The sequence below is a fragment of the Sus scrofa genome, chromosome 8, assembly GCF_054392235.1.
Source record: "Sus scrofa isolate SSC_HxYL_T2T_F1_AM1 chromosome 8, Sscrofa_HxYL_maternal_Yorkshire_Landrace_v2.0, whole genome shotgun sequence".
NCBI lineage: Eukaryota > Metazoa > Chordata > Mammalia > Artiodactyla > Suidae > Sus > Sus scrofa.
The window spans coordinates 67,776,408-67,785,141 of NC_139390.1; positions in this window are offsets into that span (position 1 = coordinate 67,776,408).

Genomic DNA, 8,734 nt, shown 5'->3' on the forward strand with positions numbered 1-8,734 from the left:
GAGAAGCTTTATGATGTATGGTAGAAATTTTTCATTTCCTGCACCTGAGCTACAGTATGTTACCTGCTAAAAACCTCACTTGTGTTCTTTCTTCTAGAATTTAAGCTATATCCTCTAGATTAGCTACTGCTCTTCTAAAAAACAAGTATTTTACTTTAGAGATGTCGTTCATTACAATTATGTGCTTATGCCAAAGTCACCTTGAGTACACACAATACATTCCAATACCAGATTAATGACCATACTTGTTAACAGAGAGCATTGCTTCAGCATGACTCAGATGAATATACCCATTTCCATAAGGCTTCATAATTATATAAAAACAAAAGGAATTAACCTACAAAAAATCCAAAAAGTGACTGTGGTAATGATAGTTAAAAGGGAGGAAGGGTATCGTAAAGATAGTTAAAAGGGAATAAGTTTAACAAATAAACATACATTTTACAAGTGAATGGTCCTATTTAAGATTTCACTATGCATTGAAATTCCACTTTATCCCATTTTCAGAGTATGAAGTCCATGTAGCTTGGATCATTGTTGAAACCGGAGTTTGAGAACTAAATTCTCTAGTATAATGTGTAATATTAATTTACATAATTCTAAATTCTATATGCATCATAGGATAGTATGATATGGTTTATCGTATAATATCATATAATTCAACAATTCCTTGATTTTTTACTGCATCTTAATAATTTTTATTTCATAATAATCAGCATTTGGGGGAAATTCATGGGTTATATACATATGAAAAAAAAGACCTGTTCTTATGCCATATGTTATTTTGCTTTATTTTGGTTTTCTGTGATTGTCTATGTGAGACAAACAAAGTAAAGAAACAAAAGGCAATCAATTAAAAACTTATTATGAATTATCCATGCATTCCTGAGGTCCTCTGAGTTAAAGCATTTAACTCAAGAGACATGTACTTTGGTTTTTTTAAAAAGGTCGCTCTGAATGTTATCAACAAAAATCAGAAGGAAGAAAAAGCTCCAAGCTGGTGTGATTATAACACACCATCAGTGAAAGTCAAGTTTCCTATCCTTGACTGCCAAAGGTGTAAATGAGCATCTGAGGCTAGTGCTAATTACAGCAATCTAAAGACAGAAACTGCTGTTCTTAAATCTAGGAAGCAAAGTGAGATCCAGCATTGATTTCCAAAGTGTGTAATTTTAGAACTCCTTCATGATGTGATACTCTGTTTGATCTTTCTAATGATGGCTCACATTTAAATCACTCATCTAAAGCATTTTATTTAAAACAGCTTTTAAAGCCTTTATAAACACTGACTTGTAATTACTATCAATGTAAAGATTTTTTAATTATTAATGGCCTTTGGTATGTTTTCTGATAGTCCAAGTTAACTGAATATTCAGAATAATTTCACTGGTAGTTTTCAAAAAAGCAAAAAACCCTAAAGAGCCCATAATAATTTTAGCAATGATGTGTTAAGTTGCAAATATGGATGATCGATTTGGATTTTGAGGGTCAGGAATTGGCATTATTGAAATATGGAAGTATAGTGCCTTCCCTCCCTTTCAGTCTAGAGGAAGAAGTCTGCTATAGTATAATAGAGCAAAACATGCCTGAATAAGTTATTCATTTCTTTTGAGTCTGAGTTTTGTATAGTAAATAAAGATAAGAGATTTATTAATGGGGTTATTTTGAAGATGGCATGAATTGTTATATGTACAATACTGAGAAAAAAAGCCTCAAGGCAATAATTCCTTATTTTATTATAATTATTGAACCATTGATAGCTTTCTTTGCACTGACTTACTCTCTTTTACTTAAAATCATGTTAATTTTCTCTATCTTAAAACCATGTTCTATTAATGCTAGGACCTATAAGATGTCCCATCCTCTCTTTTGTCCTTTTACAGACAAACTCTTAATAATTTGTGGTAGTTATCACCAATTATAGTAGATTCCATATACTCTCACATATATGTGTAACTTAGACATGGGTTTATAATATCTTTAACATTTTTTTTCCCTGATTCTGTTCACTGCATTATTTGTTTAAACATCTTTACAGATCAGCAAATTTAGAGCTACATTATTATTTTCAAGGATAATAATTATGGTACCATAATTTCACAGGACTATCTATGGTGAACATGCTACATATTCCTGTTCTTACTTGTTCTTTCCTCTATTGGAAAAGTAGTATGGTGTAGCACTTTGAATCAGAAGCTCTAAATCTGTATTGCTAGAGTGCAAATCTTGGTCATGATACTTAATAGTTGAATAAATCTAGGGACAAAAAGAACATAGAGGATCTATTGTCTTATTAAGGGTATGATATAATCTTACCGAAGTTGAGGCAGTGAGAAAATTTTCTCTTACTGAAAATTTATCATCTTCTAGATTAGAAGGAACCATATCTTAAAGTACCATATGTGTAGCATTTTTCATATAATGGATGCTTCTTGATCTAGAATAATTAGCATTTGTTTTCTTTAAACTGTAGTGATCAATACTTTCTCTTTCTGTACTCATCAGAACTCTTTTTGGATATACATATGTATTGGAAAACCTTTTACAGATAAGCTTCTCCATAGTCATGAATTTTGTTTTCATTTTGTGTATGTATATATGTCTTCATTTATTCCTGCTACCCCTTTCTCTACTAAGGACCTAAATTTTTCTGGCTCCACAGTAACCTGTGTAGAACAGCCTTCTTAGAGGATATGCATCTTAATGTCATCCACAGGAGAATGTGATGGCCAAAAATCTCCATTTACCCTCATCGTGAGTCAGTCAGTCACTGGGACCCTAAAACCAGTGGTTCCCTTCTGACATCAATTCTTGATTCATGAGAAATTCTAAAAATTCTACCATGAAATGCCAACAAGTTAGCATCACATTTTTGAGGGCATAATGTTTCAGTCTATCTTTCTTCTTTCATTGTGGTAAAATATACATAACATAAAATCTACCATCTTAACCAGTTTTAAGCGTAAAATTCAGTGGGATTAAATACATTCATAATATTGTACGACCATTACCACAATACATCTCTAGAACTCTTTTATATTGCAAAACTAAAACTCTGTGCTCATTAAGCAATAACTCCTCATTCTCCCTTTCCCCCCAGCCCCTTGTAAAAACAATTTTACTTTCTTTGTCTATAATTTGGACTATTTAGGTACCTCATATAAGTAGAATCATATAGTATTTCTTTTGAGACTGGCTTATTTTACTTAGCATAGTGTCCTCAAGATTCATCCATTTTGTAAAAGGGTTATACATGTGTAGCGTATGTAAGATTTTTAAGGCTGAATAATATTTTGTTTGTATGTATAGACAACATTTTGCTTATTCCTTCATTGATGGACATTTGGCTTGATTCACATTTTAGCTGTTGTGAATGATGCTGCAATGCACATGTGTGTTAAATACCTCTTCAAGACCCTGTTTTCAATTATTTTGTATATATACCTATAGGTTAAATTGCTGGATAATATGGTAATTTTATTTTTGATTTTCTGAGAAACCACCATACTGTTTTCCATAGTAGCTCTACCATTTAACATTTCTATTAACACTGTACAAGGATTCCAATTTTGTAGCATTCTAATCAGCACTTATTTTCTGATTTTTGATACAAGCCATCTTAATGGGTATGAGTTGATAGCCTATTGAAGTTTTAATTTGCATTTTTTTTTTTTTGTCTTTTTACCATTTTCTTGGGCCGCTCTCATGGCATATGGAGGTTCCCAGGCTAGGGGTCGAATCGGAGCTGTAGCCACCGGCCTATGCCAGAGCCAGAGCCATAGCAACGTGGGATCCGAGCTGCATCTGCGACCTACACCACAGCTCACGGCAATGCCGGATCGTTAACCCACTGAGCAAGGCCAGGGATTGAACCCGCAACTTCATGATTCCTAGTCGGATTCGTTAACCACTGAGCCATGACAGGAACTCCTAATTTGCATTTCTATAATGATTATTGATGTTTAATATCTTCCCATGTGCTTATTGGACATTTGTATAACTTTGTTAGATATAAAAATTCAAGTCTTCTGCCAATTTAGATACTAGTGTTTTTTGTTTGTTACATTTTATGAATTCTCTCTATATTTTGTTTATCACATATATGATTTTCAAATATTTCCTTCCACTATGTAGGTTGCCGTTTTACTCTATTGGTAGGGTTTTTAAAAAAACTTTGTTGAAATATAGTTGTTTTACAATGTTGTATTAGTTTCAGGTATATAGCAAAGTGAGTCTGTTATACATATAAATGTATCCATTATTTTTTCTCATATAAGTTATTACAAACTATTGAGTAGATTTTCCTGTGCTATACAGTAGGTTCTCATTAATCATCTATTTTATACAACAGTATGTATATGTTATTACCCCTCTGCATGTTCCTCCGTCCCACAATGGCTTCACCTATGCTAACCATAAGATCAGATTTGAAATCTGTGAGTTTGTTTCTTTTTTTTTTTTTTTTTTTGGATTTATTTATTTATTTTTTACTTAATTTTATTTATTATAATTGATTTACATTGTTCTGTCAATTTCTGTTATAAGAAAGAACTTTTTATTTTTTTATTTTTTTTTTTATTTCCCCAATACATTATTTTTTTCTACTTCCAGCATGGTGACCCTATTACTCATACATGTATACATTCTTTTTCTCACATTATCATGCTCCATCATAAGTGACCAGACATAATTCCCAGTGCTACACAGAAGGATCTCATTGCTAATCCATTCCAAAGGCAATAGTCTGCATCTGTTAACCCCAAGTTCCCAATCCATCCCACTCCTTCCCCCTCCCCCTTGTCAACCACAAGTCTATTCTCCAAGTTCATGATTTTCTTTTCTGTGGTAAAGTTCATTTGTGCCTTATATTAGATTCCAGATATAAGTGATACAGTATGATATTTGTCTTTCTCTTTCTGACTTCCTTCACTCAGTATGAGTGTCTCTAGTTCCATCCATGTTGCTGCAAATGGCATTATTTTGTTCTTTTTATGGCTGAGTAGTATTGTATTGTGTATATATACCACATCTTCCTAATCCAGTCATCTATTGATGGACATGTGGGTTGTTTCCATGCCTTGGCTATTGTGAATAGTGCTGCAATGAAAATGTGGGTGAATGTGTCTTTTTCAAGGAAAGTTTGGTCTGGATATTTGCCCAAAAATGGGATTGCTGGGTCAAAGTTCTCTTGTACCATTTTTGTTAGATTCCACACATAAATGATATGATTTTTGTCTTTTCTGTCTTACTTAATTCACTCAGTATGATAATCTATAGGTCCATCCATGTTGCTACAAATGGGGTTATTTTGTTCATTTTTTATGGTTGAATAATATTGTCTATATGCTCCACATCTGCTTTATCCATTCCTCTCTCAGTGAACATTTAGTTTGCTTCCAAATCTTGTTTCTCGTGAATAGTTCTTCAATGAACATCAGGGAGCACGTATCTTTTCAAATTATGAATTTCTCTGGATAGATGCCCAGGAGTGGGATTGCTGGATTTTATGGTAGTTCTATATTTAATTTTTTAAGGAACTTCCATACTGTCATCCATAATAGTTGCACCAGTTTACATTCCTACCAACAGTGAAGGAAGATTCAATTTTCTCCATACCCTCTCCAGCATTTATCATTTGTAGAATTTTTGATGATGGTCATTCTGATTGGTCTGAGGTGATACTTCATTATAGTTTTGACTTGAATTTCTCTAATAATTAGTGATGTTGACCATATTTTCATGTTTCTTGGCCATCTGTATTTTTCAGAGAAATGTATCTTTAGATCTTCTGCCCATTTTTTGTTTTCGTGTTCTAAAGCTCCATGGGATGTTTGTATATTTTGGAGATTAAGCCCTTTTTGGTTGCTTTATTTGCAAAGATTTTCTCCTATTCTGTGGGTTGTCTATTTGATTTTTTAATGATTTCCATTGCTGTTCAAAAGCTTTTCAGTTTAATTAGGTCCCGTTTGTTTATTTTTGGTTTTATTTTCCTTATTCTAGGAGCTGGATAACATTTTAAAATATTTTGTTCAAGTTTTATAAAAAATGCCATTGGTAACTTGATAGAAATTGCGTGAATATGTAGATGGCCTTGGGTAATAAACTCATTTTGACAATATTGATTCTTCCAATCCAAGATCATGGTATATCTTTCCATCTCTTTGTGTAATCTTTGATTTATTTTATTTATTTATTTATTTTTATTTTTTTATTTTTTTTTGTCTTTTCTAGAGCCACACCCAAGGCATATGGAAGTTCCTAGGCTAGGGGTCTAATCAGAGCTCTAGCCACCAGCCTATGCCATAGCAACACAGAATCCAAGCAGCATCTGCGATCCCACATCTGTGACGTACACCATGCTTCATGGCAATGCCAGATCCTTAACCCAATGAACAAGGCCAGGGATTGAACCCACAACCTCATGGTTCCAAGTCAGATTTGTTAACCACTGAGCCATGACGGGAACTCCAATCTTTGATTTCTTTCATTAGCATCTTACAGATTTCAGAGTACGTGTCTTTTGCTTCCTTAGGTAGATTTATTCTGAGGTATTTTATTCATTTTGATATGATGGTAAATTTGATTTCTTTCCTTAATTTCTCTCTTTGATCTGTCATTGTTAGTATATAGAATCACAACAGATTTCTGTGTATTAATTTTATATACTAAAACATTATCAAATTCATTGATGAGCTCTAACAGTTTTGGGTTTTTTTTGTTTTTTTTTCTTTTGGCTACTCAGACTTGATCATTTCCATTACTTTATCTTCAATTTGCTGATTCTCTCTTCACCCACTCAAATCTACCTTTAAATTTCCTTTAGTGAATTTCTCAGTCAAATTGTTGTACTTTTCATTTTCAGAATTTAATTTTTGTTTCTTCCCAGGTTTTCTCTTTGTTTTTTTATTTTGTTCATACATAATTTTCTTGACTTATTTCACAAGTTATTTTACTTCCCCAAGCATCTTTAAGTCTGCTGTTTTAAAGTCATTGTCTAATACATCTGCTATCAAGTCTTTTTCAGTGTTTTTTTTTTTAATATTCCCTTTGAATGGATCATTTATCCTGTTTTGCTGTATGCCCTGTTAATCAGAAAATTCTGCCAGTGCAATTATTGCCTAGGTGAGAGACAAAATATTCATATTTCCTATTCCATCATATTCCCAGAATTTCTAAGTCTATCTTATCTATATTTATTATCTTAGTAATATCCACTCCCAGAAGAGAATTTAAAACAGATCAGGAAAACAAGCACTTCTTTGAATTAAGATGAAAACTGATTGCTAACATTATTCTTTGACTTAACAGCCTTTATTAAATTGCTTAAAGGTCAGAAGTTGCCTACCTCATCTTTATTCTCCCTGACATCCAAATCCCTTCCTCCTTGTTTTCCTTGCTAGTTGACTTGCTTTGATTTTGCCCCTTATTGTTTGTTATGTTTACCAAAAACTTTCAGTTTGCCTGAAAAACCTATCCCAGGTTATCCTAGCTCCTCCTAATGGGTTTTATATCCTATTACCTATATACTGGAGTTGCATACTGAGTAGGGGAATTTGGTTGATTCTTGACAGTGACAGTTCTTGGTAAAGGATTATATTTAAGTGATTTGAATGTTTCTAAATTATATTTATATCTATATGTTGGCACTCTTTCTTTTCTTTTTTCTTTTTCTTTTTTTTTTTTTTTTTTTTTTTTTTTTTGTCAGGAGGAGGCTCTTTTTAGGACTGCACCTGTGGCATATGGAAGTTCCAAGGCTGGGGTCAAATCGGAATTGTAGCTGCTGGCCTGTGCCACAGCAGCATGGGATCCAAGCTGTGTCTATAACCTATACCATGGCTCACAACAATGCTGGATCCTTAACCCATTGAGCAGGGCCAGGGATCAACCCTGCATCCTCTTGAAAACTCTTCTGGTTTGTTACCACTGAGCCATGATGGGAACTCCAAGCACTGTTTCTTTTAAAAAATTCTGTTTTTAAAAAAAGTTGTTAAAGAAATCTTAAAAATTATTTTAGTAATGATCTAATCACCCATTCATTAAAAACATGAATAAAGAAATACCATGTGCAGGACATATTTTGGAGGAAACAAAAATGAGTAATGCCTAATCTTACTCTTGGGTTGATCGTTCAAGTTTCCTTCTAGTTGATGGATTATGATAAAGATTTGATGTCACCTAGATGTGATAATCAGTTCTTTCTCTTTCTCTCTCTCCCTGTATGTGTGTGTGTGTGCAGATATGTGTTTAGCAGTTTCTTGTTCTCATAGAGGATTTTATTACACCTGGGAATGGGTAACAACAGGCGTTTTTTATTAAAATGAAAGTTCTCCTCATTGGATTTGGAAGTAGGAAATGATTTTCCCACTGCTGTAGAGAACTAATTCAATAAATTAGAAATTATTTCTCCTAAAAATTTTACTGTAAAATAGGGTGTAGTACTACCAGTCATTACCAGGTAATGACTTTTTGATAACAACTTGTTCTTTGAATGTATGTTTATAGTATAACATGGAGATTATAAGTTACTAGGGTGATTTTTCATTTATAATATTTTTTCTTACAAAACATGTCAGTATAAGCCAAAATGAAACAAATTAAATATATTGTCTTAAATGTAACCAAAATTACAAATTATAGTTCTGTTTGTACTTCACGCACCTAAAATTTTTGTCTGACAACTACTATTCATAAACCTTTCTTCTGTGCCAAGAAAAAAATAGAAAAGGGAAGGATA